Genomic DNA, 15,206 nt, shown 5'->3' on the forward strand with positions numbered 1-15,206 from the left:
GAGAGATGGAAGCTTGGTGCAAAGGAGACGAGGGGATAAGAAGGGCAGGGCGCGTGCTCCACTCTAAGAAGGAGTCTGGGCAGAGGCAGGCAGAAGGAGACAGCATCTCCTTGACCACCTGTCCCAAGGACAGCCTTGTGCTTGCCACCAGGTGCCGTACTCAGAACTCACAAAACAACCAATGGAGAAAGGGGCAGTCAGATGCTGTCTTCCACCAAAATGTGGCAGCGTTGTCGGTGGCAGGGGTGTGCCAGGGAAGGAGTGGAGACAGTCCCCCACAGTACCCCATCCCAGTGCACGGACCGTGTACAGGGATCCTGTGGCCTCCTCTCTCCTGTGGTGAAGACACTGGCCTAGGCCCAGAGTCTGCCTGAGCGCGGGAGCAAAAGGAAAAGCCTTACCTACGCCAGGAGAGGGTAAAAGGCATAGAGTGACATGCTAGGCCACACAGGCTGCTGCAGGGTGGTGACTGTGTCTGCTTAGTTAGGCTTCGCAAGGTGAACCTCGGGCGTGAACTTGGAGCCCGGGACCGCAAGGCCCAAGAGGCACCAGCTATCCCGCGGCTGTACCACTCTGCCGCGACAGAGCGAAAGAAAAGGCCTTGCTGAGAAAGCAGTAGCGAAGTGCGGTTCGCGCCGAGCTAAAAAACCTCTGCGACAGCATAGCAGTCGCTGGGAAATCACAGTCGGTTCTGTGGGCTGCTTTGGTTGCTTGCCTTAGCCTAGTATTCGCAGCACGATGGGAGAAACCCGAATAGAGCGAAAGCCTCTTTGCCGGGGCATCCCCTATGGGAAAGCACAGCATTCTTTGGGAAATCAGAGTCGGGTCTGTGGGATGCTGCCTGCTGCTTGCCGGAGCTAGTCTCCACAGAACGATGTAATAATCCCGCATGGAGCGAAATCCTCTAGGCCTGGGCATCCCCTCTGCCTGAGAGAGAAGCGCAGTGGCGCCTGTGGAAAGATTTTTAAGGAAAGGGACATGTCTGTCACTGCAGAGCGACGGAAGCCTGGCTGCTAAAGAGACCAGAGGGCACGATTAGGGCAGGGGAAAGGGCTCCACTCTGAGGAAGGAGTCTGGGCAGAAAGCATGCCTGCCCCGAGCCTTTGGGTCTAAGGAGAAAGCGATCCTTGGCCACCTGTCCGTGGTGGAGACATGGGTTTACCACCAGGTGCCTACGCTGAACTCGAGAAACAACGCCCAGAAAGAACTGGCCCTCAGATGCCATCTTCCTCCAGTATGTGGAAGCTTGGAGGAGTCAAGGGGTTTAGGGAAAGGAGTGGGGACAGTCCCCCCAAAGCTCCCTATTCAGTGCACGGGCGGTGTGCTGGGATCCTGTCACCTCTCCTTTCCTGTGGGGAAAGCACTGGCCTAGTCCGTGAATCTGCCTGAGCGCCAGAGTAAAAGGCCAAGCGATGCCTACACCGGGAGATGGTAGTGTGCCTAGAGTGCAATCCTTGACTACGCACGCTACTGCAGGGTTGTGGCTATGTCTGCTTAGTTCGGCCTGGCAGGGTGAACCCAGGATGCTAACATGGAGCCCAGGAGAGCAAGGCCCAAGAGGCACCAGCTCTCCAGCAGCTCTTCTTGCCTGACGCGACTGAAGCCTTGCTGAGGAAGCAGCGGCGAAGTGCTGTTCACTCCAAGCCAAAGCCTCTGCGAAAGCACAGCATGCGCTGAGCAATGTTCTGCGGGCTGCTGATGCTTGCCTGAGGCCAGTCTCACGGTGGGAGCAACCCCGCATACAGCGAAAGCCTCTTTGCCTGGACATCTCCCCTGGGAAAGTGTAGCATTCGTTGGGAAACCAGTTGGGTTTGGGGATGCTGTTGCTGCTTGCCTGAGCTAGTCTCCGCAGCACGGTGGAAGATAACCGCATGGAGCGAAATACTCTTTGCCCTAGCATCCCCTCTGCCTGAGAGAGAAGCATGGTTGCACACGTATGTCACCGCGCTCCCCAGGAGCAAGTGTGGGAAGACGCAGCACGCAGGCCCCGGGGAAGAGAAGGAGCCTTTGGCCTTGGGGTCGGGGACCGCTCGGGAAGCAGGATAGCCTGCCGTGGCACGAACAGCATGCCGGTGGCAAGACAAGTGTCACCCGCTCCCTGTGCGGAGAGATGGTAGCCTGGCTGCTAAGGAGACATGAGGGGACGACTAGGGCAGGGGCGCATGCTCCACTCTGAGGAAAGAGTCTGGGCAGAAAGCAGGCCTGTCCTGTGCCTCTGCTCACAAGGGGACAGCATCTCCTTGCCACCTGTCCCAAGGTCAGGCTTGGGCTTGCCACCAGGTGCCAAACACGGAATTCGCAGAAACAACCCCATGGAGAAACGGGCAGTCAGATGCCGTCTTCCACCAAGATGTGGCAGGGGGTGTGCCGGGGAAAGAGTGGAGACACTCCCCTACAGTTCCCCATCCGAGTTCACGAGCCGTGTGCAGGGATCCTGTCGCCTCCTCTCTCCTGAGGTGAAGGCACTGGCCTAGGCCCAGAGTCTGCCTGAGAAAAGGCAAAGCCTTACCTATGCCAGGAGATGGTAATAGGCATAGAGTGCCATGCTGGGACACGCACGCTGCTTCAGGGTTGTGACTGTGTCTGCTTAGTTCGGCTTAACAAGATGAACCCCAGGCGCGAACTTGGAGCAGGGGAAAGCAAGGCCCAAGAGGAACCAGCTCTCCCCCTACCGCGACAGAGCGAACGACCAAATCCTTGCTGAGGAAGCAGCAGCGACGTGCGGTTCGCGCCAAGCTGAAAACCTCTGCGAAAGCATAGCAGTCGCTGGGAAATCAGAGTCGGTTCTGTGGGCTGCTTTTGTTGCTTGCCTTAGCCTAGTATTCGCAGCACGATGGGAGAAACCCGCATAGAGGGAAAGCCTCTTTGCCGGGGCGTCGCCGCTGGGAAAGCACAGCATTCTTTGGGAAATCAGAGGCGGGGAAGAGAAGGAGCCGTTGGCCTTGGGGTCGGGAAACGCGAAAAGCCTCTTTGCCTGGGCTTCTCCCCTAGGAAAGCACAGCATTCGTTGGGAAATCAGAGTTCGTTTGGGAACGCTGCTGCTGCTTGCCTAAGATAGTCTCCGCAGCCCGGTGGAATATACCCGCAAGGAGCGAAATTCTCTTTGCCCTAGAATCCCCTCTGCCTGAGAGAGAAGCATGGTTGCACACGTCTGTCACCACGCTCCCCAGGAGCAAGTGTGGGGTAGGCGCAGCACGCCGCCTCCAGGGAAGAGAAGGAGCCGTTGGCTTTGGGGTCGGGAATCGCTCGGTAAGCAGGATAGCCTGCCGTGGCGCGAACAGCAGGCCGGTGGCAAGACAAGTGTCACCCGCTCCCTGTACGGAGAGATGGAAGCTTGGTGCAAAGGAGACGAGGGGATAAGAAGGGCAGGGGCGCGTGCTCCACTCTACGGAAGGAGTTTGGGCAGAGGCAGGCAGAAGGAGACAGCATCTCCTTGACCACCTGTCCCAAGGACTGCCTTGTACTTGCCACCAGGTGACGTACTCGGAACTCACAGAAAAACCCAATGGAGAAAGGGGCAGTCAGATGCTGTCTTCCACCAAAATGTGGCAGCGTTGTCGGTGGCACGGGTGTGCCAGGGTAGGAGTGGAGACAGTCCCCCACAGTACCCCATCCCAGTGCACGGACCGTGTACAGGGATCCTGTGGCCTCCTCTCACCTGTGGTGAAGACACTGGCCTAGGCCGAGAGTCTGCCTGAGCGCGGGAGCAAAAGGAAAAGCCTTACCTACGCCAGGAGATGGTAACAGGCATAGAGTGCCATGCTAGGCCACGCAGGCTGCTGCAGGGTGGTGACTGTGTCTGCTTAGTTAGGCTTCGCAAGGTGAACCTCGGGCGTGAACTTGGAGCCCGGGAACGCAAGGCCCAAGAGGCACCAGCTCTCCCGCGGCTGTACCACTCTGCCGCGACAGAGCGAAAGAAAAGGCCTTGCTGAGAAAGCAGTAGCGAAGTGAGGTTCGCGCCAAGCTGAAAACCTCTGCGACAGCATAGCAGTCACTGGGAAATCACAGTCTGTTCTGTGGGCTGCTTTTGTTGCTTGCGTTAGCCTATTATTCGCAGCACGATGGGAGAAACCCCCATAGAGCCAAAGCCGCTTTGCCGGGGCATCCCCTCTGGGAAAGTACAGCATTCTTTGGGAAATCAGAGTCTGGTCTATGGGATGCTGCGTGCTGCTTGCCAGAGCTAGTCTCCACCGCACGGTGTAATAAACCCGCATGGAGCGAAATCCTCTTGGCCTGGGCATCCCCTCTGCCTGAGAGAGAAGCACAGTGGCGCCTGTGGAAAGATTTTTAAGGAAAGGGACATGTCTGTCACTGCAGAGCGACGGAAGCCTGGCTGCTAAAGAGACCAGAGGGCACGATTAGGGCAGGGGAAAGGGCTCCACTCTGAGGAAGGAGTCTGGGCAGAAAGCATGCCTGTCCCGAGCCTTTGGGTCTAAGGAGAAAGCGATCCTAGGCCACCTGTCCGTGGAGGAGACATGGGTTTACCACCAGGTGCCTACGCTGAACTCGAGCAACAACGCCCAGAAAGAACTGGCCCTCAGATGCCATCTTCCTCCAGTATGTGGAAGCTTGGAGGAGTCAAGGGGTTTAGGGAAAGGAGTGGGGACAGTCCCCCCAAAGCTCCCTATTCAGTGCACGGGCGGTGTGCTGGGATCCTGTCACCTCTCCTTTCCTGTGGGGAAAGCACTGGCCTAGTCCGTGAATCTGCCTGAGCGCCAGAGTAAAAGGCCAAGCGATGCCTACACCGGGAGATGGTAGTGTGCCTAGAGTGCAATCTTTGGCTACGCACGCTATTGCAGGGTTGTGGCTATGTCTGCTTAGTTCGGCCTGGCAGGGTGAACCCAGGACGCTAACATGGAGCCCAGGAGATCAAGGCCAAAGAGGCACCAGCTCTCCAGCAGCTCTTCTTGCCTGACGCGACTGAAGCCTTGCTGAGGAAGCAGCGGCGAAGTGCTGTTCACTCCAAGCCAAAGCCTCTGCGAAAGCACAGCATGCGCTGAGCAATGTTCTGTGGGCTGCTGATGCTTGCCTGAGGCCAGTCTCAAGGTGGGAGCAACCCCGCATACAGCGAAAGCCTCTTTGCCTGGGCATCTCCCCTGGGAAAGTGTAGCATTCGTTGGGAAACCAGAGTTGGGTTTGGGGATGCTGTTGCTGCTTCCCTGAGCTAGTCTCCGCAGCACGGTGGAAGATAACCGCATGGAGCGAAATACTCTTTGCCCTAGCATCCCCTCTGCCTGAGAGAGAAGCATGGTTGCACACGTATGTCACCGCGCTCCCCAGGAACAAGTGTGGGAAGACGCAGCACGCCGGCCCCGGGGAAGAGAAGGAGCCTTTGGCCTTGGGGTCGGGGACCGCTCGGGAAGCAGGATAGCCTGCCGTGGCACGAACAGCATGCGGTGGCAAGACAAGTGTCACCCGCTCCCTGTGCGGAGAGATGGTAGCCTGGCTGCTAAGGAGACATGAGGGGACGACTAGGGCAGGGGCGCATGCTCCACTCTGAGGAAAGAGTCTGGGCAGAAAGCAGGCCTGTCCTGTGCCTCTGCTCACAAGGGGACAGCATCTCCTTGCCACCTGTCCCAAGGTCAGGCATGGGCTTGCCACCAGGTGCCAAACACGGAATTCGCAGAAACAACCCCATGGAGAAACGGGCAGTCAGATGCCGTCTTCCACCAAGATGTGGCAGGGGGTGTGCCGGGGAAAGAGTGGAGACACTCCCCTACAGTTCCCCATCCGAGTTCACGAGCCGTGTGCAGGGATCCTGTCGCCTCCTCTCTCCTGAGGTGAAGGCACTGGCCTAGGCCCAGAGTCTGCCTGAGAAAAGGCAAAGCCTTACCTATGCCAGGAGATGGTAATAGGCATAGAGTGAAATGCTAGGACACGCACGCTGCTTCAGGGTTGTGACTGTGTCTGCTTAGTTCGGCTTAACAAGATGAACCCCAGGCGCGAATTTGGAGCAGGGGAAAGCAAGGCCCAAGAGGAACCAGCTCTCCCCCTACCGCGACAGAGCGAACGACCAAATCCTTGCTGAGGAAGCAGCAGCGACGTGCGGTTCGCGCCAAGCTGAAAACCTCTGCGAAAGCATAGCAGTCGCTGGGAAATCAGAGTCGGTTCTGTGGGCTGCTTTTGTTGCTTGCCTTAGCCTAGTATTCGCAGCACGATGGGAGAAACCCGCATAGAGGGAAAGCCTCTTTGCCGGGGCATCGCCGCTGGGAAAGCACAGCATTCTTTGGGAAATCAGAGGCGGGGAAGAGAAGGAGCCGTTGGCCTTGGGGTCGGGAAACGCGAAAAGCCTCTTTGCCTGGGCTTCTCCCCTAGGAAAGCACAGCATTCGTTGGGAAATCAGAGTTCGTTTGGGAACGCTGCTGCTGCTTGCCTAAGATAGTCTCCGCAGCACGGTGGAATATACCCGCAAGGAGCGAAATTCTCTTTGCCCTAGAATCCCCTCTGCCTGAGAGAGAAGCATGGTTGCACACGTCTGTCACCACGCTCCCCAGGAGCAAGTGTGGGGTAGGCGCAGCACGACGCCTCCAGGGAAGAGAAGGAGCCGTTGGCTTTGGGGTCGGGAATCGCTCGGTAAGCAGGATAGCCTGCCGTGGCGCGAACAGCAGGCCGGTGGCAAGACAAGTGTCACCCGCTCCCTGTACGGAGAGATGGAAGCTTGGTGCAAAGGAGACGAGGGGATAAGAAGGGCAGGGGCGCGTGCTCCACTCTAAGGAAGGAGTCTGGGCAGAGGCAGGCAGAAGGAGACAGCATCTCCTTGACCACCTGTCCCAAGGACAGCCTTGTGCTTGCCACCAGGTGCCGTACTCAGAACTCACAAAAACAACCCAATGGAGAAAGGGGCAGTCAGATGCTGTCTTCCACCAAAATGTGGCAGCGTTGTCGGTGGCAGGGGTGTGCCAGGGAAGGAGTGGAGACAGTCCCCCACAGTACCCCATCCCAGTGCACGGACCGTGTACAGGGATCCTGTGGCCTCCTCTCTCCTGTGGTGAAGACACTGGCCTAGGCCCAGAGTCTGCCTGAGCGCGGGAGCAAAAGGAAAAGCCTTACCTACGCCAGGAGAGGGTAAAAGGCATAGAGTGACATGCTAGGCCACACAGGCTGCTGCAGGGTGGTGACTGTGTCTGCTTAGTTAGGCTTCGCAAGGTGAACCTCGGGCGTGAACTTGGAGCCCGGGACCGCAAGGCCCAAGAGGCACCAGCTATCCCGCGGCTGTACCACTCTGCCGCGACAGAGCGAAAGAAAAGGCCTTGCTGAGAAAGCAGTAGCGAAGTGCGGTTCGCGCCGAGCTAAAAAACCTCTGCGACAGCATAGCAGTCGCTGGGAAATCACAGTCGGTTCTGTGGGCTGCTTTGGTTGCTTGCCTTAGCCTAGTATTCGCAGCACGATGGGAGAAACCCGAATAGAGCGAAAGCCTCTTTGCCGGGGCATCCCCTATGGGAAAGCACAGCATTCTTTGGGAAATCAGAGTCGGGTCTGTGGGATGCTGCCTGCTGCTTGCCGGAGCTAGTCTCCACAGAACGATGTAATAATCCCGCATGGAGCGAAATCCTCTAGGCCTGGGCATCCCCTCTGCCTGAGAGAGAAGCGCAGTGGCGCCTGTGGAAAGATTTTTAAGGAAAGGGACATGTCTGTCACTGCAGAGCGACGGAAGCCTGGCTGCTAAAGAGACCAGAGGGCACGATTAGGGCAGGGGAAAGGGCTCCACTCTGAGGAAGGAGTCTGGGCAGAAAGCATGCCTGCCCCGAGCCTTTGGGTCTAAGGAGAAAGCGATCCTTGGCCACCTGTCCGTGGTGGAGACATGGGTTTACCACCAGGTGCCTACGCTGAACTCGAGAAACAACGCCCAGAAAGAACTGGCCCTCAGATGCCATCTTCCTCCAGTATGTGGAAGCTTGGAGGAGTCAAGGGGTTTAGGGAAAGGAGTGGGGACAGTCCCCCCAAAGCTCCCTATTCAGTGCACGGGCGGTGTGCTGGGATCCTGTCACCTCTCCTTTCCTGTGGGGAAAGCACTGGCCTAGTCCGTGAATCTGCCTGAGCGCCAGAGTAAAAGGCCAAGCGATGCCTACACCGGGAGATGGTAGTGTGCCTAGAGTGCAATCCTTGACTACGCACGCTACTGCAGGGTTGTGGCTATGTCTGCTTAGTTCGGCCTGGCAGGGTGAACCCAGGATGCTAACATGGAGCCCAGGAGAGCAAGGCCCAAGAGGCACCAGCTCTCCAGCAGCTCTTCTTGCCTGACGCGACTGAAGCCTTGCTGAGGAAGCAGCGGCGAAGTGCTGTTCACTCCAAGCCAAAGCCTCTGCGAAAGCACAGCATGCGCTGAGCAATGTTCTGCGGGCTGCTGATGCTTGCCTGAGGCCAGTCTCACGGTGGGAGCAACCCCGCATACAGCGAAAGCCTCTTTGCCTGGACATCTCCCCTGGGAAAGTGTAGCATTCGTTGGGAAACCAGTTGGGTTTGGGGATGCTGTTGCTGCTTGCCTGAGCTAGTCTCCGCAGCACGGTGGAAGATAACCGCATGGAGCGAAATACTCTTTGCCCTAGCATCCCCTCTGCCTGAGAGAGAAGCATGGTTGCACACGTATGTCACCGCGCTCCCCAGGAGCAAGTGTGGGAAGACGCAGCACGCAGGCCCCGGGGAAGAGAAGGAGCCTTTGGCCTTGGGGTCGGGGACCGCTCGGGAAGCAGGATAGCCTGCCGTGGCACGAACAGCATGCCGGTGGCAAGACAAGTGTCACCCGCTCCCTGTGCGGAGAGATGGTAGCCTGGCTGCTAAGGAGACATGAGGGGACGACTAGGGCAGGGGCGCATGCTCCACTCTGAGGAAAGAGTCTGGGCAGAAAGCAGGCCTGTCCTGTGCCTCTGCTCACAAGGGGACAGCATCTCCTTGCCACCTGTCCCAAGGTCAGGCTTGGGCTTGCCACCAGGTGCCAAACACGGAATTCGCAGAAACAACCCCATGGAGAAACGGGCAGTCAGATGCCGTCTTCCACCAAGATGTGGCAGGGGGTGTGCCGGGGAAAGAGTGGAGACACTCCCCTACAGTTCCCCATCCGAGTTCACGAGCCGTGTGCAGGGATCCTGTCGCCTCCTCTCTCCTGAGGTGAAGGCACTGGCCTAGGCCCAGAGTCTGCCTGAGAAAAGGCAAAGCCTTACCTATGCCAGGAGATGGTAATAGGCATAGAGTGCCATGCTGGGACACGCACGCTGCTTCAGGGTTGTGACTGTGTCTGCTTAGTTCGGCTTAACAAGATGAACCCCAGGCGCGAACTTGGAGCAGGGGAAAGCAAGGCCCAAGAGGAACCAGCTCTCCCCCTACCGCGACAGAGCGAACGACCAAATCCTTGCTGAGGAAGCAGCAGCGACGTGCGGTTCGCGCCAAGCTGAAAACCTCTGCGAAAGCATAGCAGTCGCTGGGAAATCAGAGTCGGTTCTGTGGGCTGCTTTTGTTGCTTGCCTTAGCCTAGTATTCGCAGCACGATGGGAGAAACCCGCATAGAGGGAAAGCCTCTTTGCCGGGGCGTCGCCGCTGGGAAAGCACAGCATTCTTTGGGAAATCAGAGGCGGGGAAGAGAAGGAGCCGTTGGCCTTGGGGTCGGGAAACGCGAAAAGCCTCTTTGCCTGGGCTTCTCCCCTAGGAAAGCACAGCATTCGTTGGGAAATCAGAGTTCGTTTGGGAACGCTGCTGCTGCTTGCCTAAGATAGTCTCCGCAGCCCGGTGGAATATACCCGCAAGGAGCGAAATTCTCTTTGCCCTAGAATCCCCTCTGCCTGAGAGAGAAGCATGGTTGCACACGTCTGTCACCACGCTCCCCAGGAGCAAGTGTGGGGTAGGCGCAGCACGCCGCCTCCAGGGAAGAGAAGGAGCCGTTGGCTTTGGGGTCGGGAATCGCTCGGTAAGCAGGATAGCCTGCCGTGGCGCGAACAGCAGGCCGGTGGCAAGACAAGTGTCACCCGCTCCCTGTACGGAGAGATGGAAGCTTGGTGCAAAGGAGACGAGGGGATAAGAAGGGCAGGGGCGCGTGCTCCACTCTACGGAAGGAGTTTGGGCAGAGGCAGGCAGAAGGAGACAGCATCTCCTTGACCACCTGTCCCAAGGACTGCCTTGTACTTGCCACCAGGTGACGTACTCGGAACTCACAGAAAAACCCAATGGAGAAAGGGGCAGTCAGATGCTGTCTTCCACCAAAATGTGGCAGCGTTGTCGGTGGCACGGGTGTGCCAGGGTAGGAGTGGAGACAGTCCCCCACAGTACCCCATCCCAGTGCACGGACCGTGTACAGGGATCCTGTGGCCTCCTCTCACCTGTGGTGAAGACACTGGCCTAGGCCGAGAGTCTGCCTGAGCGCGGGAGCAAAAGGAAAAGCCTTACCTACGCCAGGAGATGGTAACAGGCATAGAGTGCCATGCTAGGCCACGCAGGCTGCTGCAGGGTGGTGACTGTGTCTGCTTAGTTAGGCTTCGCAAGGTGAACCTCGGGCGTGAACTTGGAGCCCGGGAACGCAAGGCCCAAGAGGCACCAGCTCTCCCGCGGCTGTACCACTCTGCCGCGACAGAGCGAAAGAAAAGGCCTTGCTGAGAAAGCAGTAGCGAAGTGAGGTTCGCGCCAAGCTGAAAACCTCTGCGACAGCATAGCAGTCACTGGGAAATCACAGTCTGTTCTGTGGGCTGCTTTTGTTGCTTGCGTTAGCCTATTATTCGCAGCACGATGGGAGAAACCCCCATAGAGCCAAAGCCGCTTTGCCGGGGCATCCCCTCTGGGAAAGTACAGCATTCTTTGGGAAATCAGAGTCTGGTCTATGGGATGCTGCGTGCTGCTTGCCAGAGCTAGTCTCCACCGCACGGTGTAATAAACCCGCATGGAGCGAAATCCTCTTGGCCTGGGCATCCCCTCTGCCTGAGAGAGAAGCACAGTGGCGCCTGTGGAAAGATTTTTAAGGAAAGGGACATGTCTGTCACTGCAGAGCGACGGAAGCCTGGCTGCTAAAGAGACCAGAGGGCACGATTAGGGCAGGGGAAAGGGCTCCACTCTGAGGAAGGAGTCTGGGCAGAAAGCATGCCTGTCCCGAGCCTTTGGGTCTAAGGAGAAAGCGATCCTAGGCCACCTGTCCGTGGAGGAGACATGGGTTTACCACCAGGTGCCTACGCTGAACTCGAGCAACAACGCCCAGAAAGAACTGGCCCTCAGATGCCATCTTCCTCCAGTATGTGGAAGCTTGGAGGAGTCAAGGGGTTTAGGGAAAGGAGTGGGGACAGTCCCCCCAAAGCTCCCTATTCAGTGCACGGGCGGTGTGCTGGGATCCTGTCACCTCTCCTTTCCTGTGGGGAAAGCACTGGCCTAGTCCGTGAATCTGCCTGAGCGCCAGAGTAAAAGGCCAAGCGATGCCTACACCGGGAGATGGTAGTGTGCCTAGAGTGCAATCTTTGGCTACGCACGCTATTGCAGGGTTGTGGCTATGTCTGCTTAGTTCGGCCTGGCAGGGTGAACCCAGGACGCTAACATGGAGCCCAGGAGATCAAGGCCAAAGAGGCACCAGCTCTCCAGCAGCTCTTCTTGCCTGACGCGACTGAAGCCTTGCTGAGGAAGCAGCGGCGAAGTGCTGTTCACTCCAAGCCAAAGCCTCTGCGAAAGCACAGCATGCGCTGAGCAATGTTCTGTGGGCTGCTGATGCTTGCCTGAGGCCAGTCTCAAGGTGGGAGCAACCCCGCATACAGCGAAAGCCTCTTTGCCTGGGCATCTCCCCTGGGAAAGTGTAGCATTCGTTGGGAAACCAGAGTTGGGTTTGGGGATGCTGTTGCTGCTTCCCTGAGCTAGTCTCCGCAGCACGGTGGAAGATAACCGCATGGAGCGAAATACTCTTTGCCCTAGCATCCCCTCTGCCTGAGAGAGAAGCATGGTTGCACACGTATGTCACCGCGCTCCCCAGGAACAAGTGTGGGAAGACGCAGCACGCCGGCCCCGGGGAAGAGAAGGAGCCTTTGGCCTTGGGGTCGGGGACCGCTCGGGAAGCAGGATAGCCTGCCGTGGCACGAACAGCATGCGGTGGCAAGACAAGTGTCACCCGCTCCCTGTGCGGAGAGATGGTAGCCTGGCTGCTAAGGAGACATGAGGGGACGACTAGGGCAGGGGCGCATGCTCCACTCTGAGGAAAGAGTCTGGGCAGAAAGCAGGCCTGTCCTGTGCCTCTGCTCACAAGGGGACAGCATCTCCTTGCCACCTGTCCCAAGGTCAGGCATGGGCTTGCCACCAGGTGCCAAACACGGAATTCGCAGAAACAACCCCATGGAGAAACGGGCAGTCAGATGCCGTCTTCCACCAAGATGTGGCAGGGGGTGTGCCGGGGAAAGAGTGGAGACACTCCCCTACAGTTCCCCATCCGAGTTCACGAGCCGTGTGCAGGGATCCTGTCGCCTCCTCTCTCCTGAGGTGAAGGCACTGGCCTAGGCCCAGAGTCTGCCTGAGAAAAGGCAAAGCCTTACCTATGCCAGGAGATGGTAATAGGCATAGAGTGAAATGCTAGGACACGCACGCTGCTTCAGGGTTGTGACTGTGTCTGCTTAGTTCGGCTTAACAAGATGAACCCCAGGCGCGAATTTGGAGCAGGGGAAAGCAAGGCCCAAGAGGAACCAGCTCTCCCCCTACCGCGACAGAGCGAACGACCAAATCCTTGCTGAGGAAGCAGCAGCGACGTGCGGTTCGCGCCAAGCTGAAAACCTCTGCGAAAGCATAGCAGTCGCTGGGAAATCAGAGTCGGTTCTGTGGGCTGCTTTTGTTGCTTGCCTTAGCCTAGTATTCACAGCACGATGGGAGAAACCCGCATAGAGGGAAAGCCTCTTTGCCGGGGCATCGCCGCTGGGAAAGCACAGCATTCTTTGGGAAATCAGAGGCAGGGAAGAGAAGGAGCCGTTGGCCTTGGGGTCGGGAAACGCGAAAAGCCTCTTTGCCTGGGCTTCTCCCCTAGGAAAGCACAGCATTCGTTGGGAAATCAGAGTTCGTTTGGGAACGCTGCTGCTGCTTGCCTAAGATAGTCTCCGAAGCACGGTGGAATATACCCGCAAGGAGCGAAATTCTCTTTGCCCTAGAATCCCCTCTGCCTGAGAGAGAAGCATGGTTGCACACGTCTGTCACCACGCTCCCCAGGAGCAAGTGTGGGGTAGGCGCAGTACGCCGCCCCCAGGGAAGAGAAGGAGCCGTTGGCTTTGGGGTCGGGAATCGCTCGGTAAGCAGGATAGCCTGCCGTGGCGCGAACAGCAGGCCGGTGGCAAGACAAGTGTCACCCGCGCCCTGTACTGAGAGATGGAAGCTTGGTGCAAAGGAGACGAGGGGATAAGAAGGGCAGGGGCGCGTGCTCCACGCTAAGGAAGGAGTCTGGGCAGAGGCAGGCAGAAGGAGACAGCATCTCCTTGACCACCTGTCCCAAGGACAGCCTTGTGCTTGCCACCAGGTGCCGTACTCGGAACTCACAGAAACAACCCAATGGAGAAAGGGGCAGTCAGATGCTGTCTTCCACCAAAGTGTGGCAGCGTTTCAGTGGCAGGGGTGTGCCAGGGAAGGAGTGGAGACAGTCCCCCACAGTACCCCATCCCAGTGCACGGACCGTGTACAGGGATCCTGTGGCCTCCTCTCTCCTGTGGTGAAGACACTGACCTAGGCCCAGAGTCTGCCTGAGCGCGGGAGCAAAAGGAAAAGCCTTACCTACGCCAGGAGATGGTAAAAGGCATAGAGTGCCATGCTAGGCCATGCAGGCTGCTATAGGGTGGTGACTGTGTCTGCTTAGTTAGGCTTAGCAAGGTGAACCTCGGGCGTGAACTTGGAGCCCGGGACCGCAAGGCCCAAGAGGCACCAGCTCTCCTCCTACCGCGACAGAGCGAACGACCAAAGCCTTGCTGAGGAAGCAGCAGCGACGTGCGGTTTGTGCCAAGCTGAAAACCTCTGCGACAGCATAGCAGTCGCTGGGAAATCACAGTCGGTTCTGTGGGCTGCTTTCGTTGCTTGCCTTAGCCTAGTATTCGCAGCACGATGGGAGAAACCCGCATAGAGCGAAAGCCTCTTTGCCGGGGCATCCCCTATGGGAAAGCACAGCATTCTTTGGGAAATCAGAGTCGGGTCTGTGGGATGCTGCCTGCTGCTTGCCGGAGCTAGTCTCCACAGCACGGTGTAATAATCCCGCATGGAGCGAAATCCTCTAGGCCTGGGCATCCCCTCTGCCTGAGAGAGAAGCGCAGTGGCGCCTGTGGAAAGATTTTTAAGGAAAGGGACATGTCTGTCACTGCAGAGCGACGGAAGCCTGGCTGCTAAAGAGACCAGAGGGCACGATTAGGGCAGGGGAAAGGGCTCCACTCTGAGGAAGGAGTCTGGGCAGAAAGCATGCCTGTCCCGAGCCTTTGGGTCTAAGGAGAAAGCGATCCTTGGCCACCTGTCCGTGGTGGAGACATGGGTTTACCACCAGGTGCCTACGCTGAACTCGAGAAACAACGCCCAGAAAGAACTGGCCCTCAGATGCCATCTTCCTCCAGTATGTGGAAGCTTGGAGGAGTCAAGGGGTTTAGGGAAAGGAGTGGGGACAGTCCCCCCAAAGCTCCCTATTCAGTGCACGGGCGGTGTGCTGGGATCCTGTCACCTCTCCTTTCCTGTGGGGAAAGCACTGGCCTAGTCCGTGAATCTGCCTGAGCGCCAGAGTAAAAGGCCAAGCGATGCCTACACCGGGAGATGGTAGTGTGCCTAGAGTGCAATCCTTGGCTACACACGCTACTGCAGGGTTGTGGCTATGTCTGCTTAGTTCGGCCTGGCAGGGTGAACCCAGGACGCTAACATGGAGCCCAGGAGAGCAAGGCCCAAGAGGCACCAGCTCTCCAGCAGCTCTTCTTGCCTGACGCGACTGAAGCCTTGCTGAGGAAGCAGCGGCGAAGTGCTGTTCACTCCAAGCCAAAGCCTCTGCGAAAGCACAGCATGCGCTGAGCAATGTTCTGCGGGCTGCTGATGCTTGCCTGAGGCCAGTCTCACGGTGGGAGCAACCCCGCATACAGCGAAAGCCTCTTTGCCTGGACATCTCCCCTGGGAAAGTGTAGCATTCGTTGGGAAACCAGTTGGGTTTGGGGATGCTGTTGCTGCTTGCCTGAGCTAGTCTCCGCAGCACGGTGGAAGATAACCGCATGGAGCGAAATACTCTTTGCCCTAGCATCCCCTCTGCCTGAGAGAGAAGC

This window comes from Mustela lutreola, chromosome 5, assembly GCF_030435805.1.
Source record: "Mustela lutreola isolate mMusLut2 chromosome 5, mMusLut2.pri, whole genome shotgun sequence".
NCBI classification, from domain to species: domain Eukaryota; kingdom Metazoa; phylum Chordata; class Mammalia; order Carnivora; family Mustelidae; genus Mustela; species Mustela lutreola.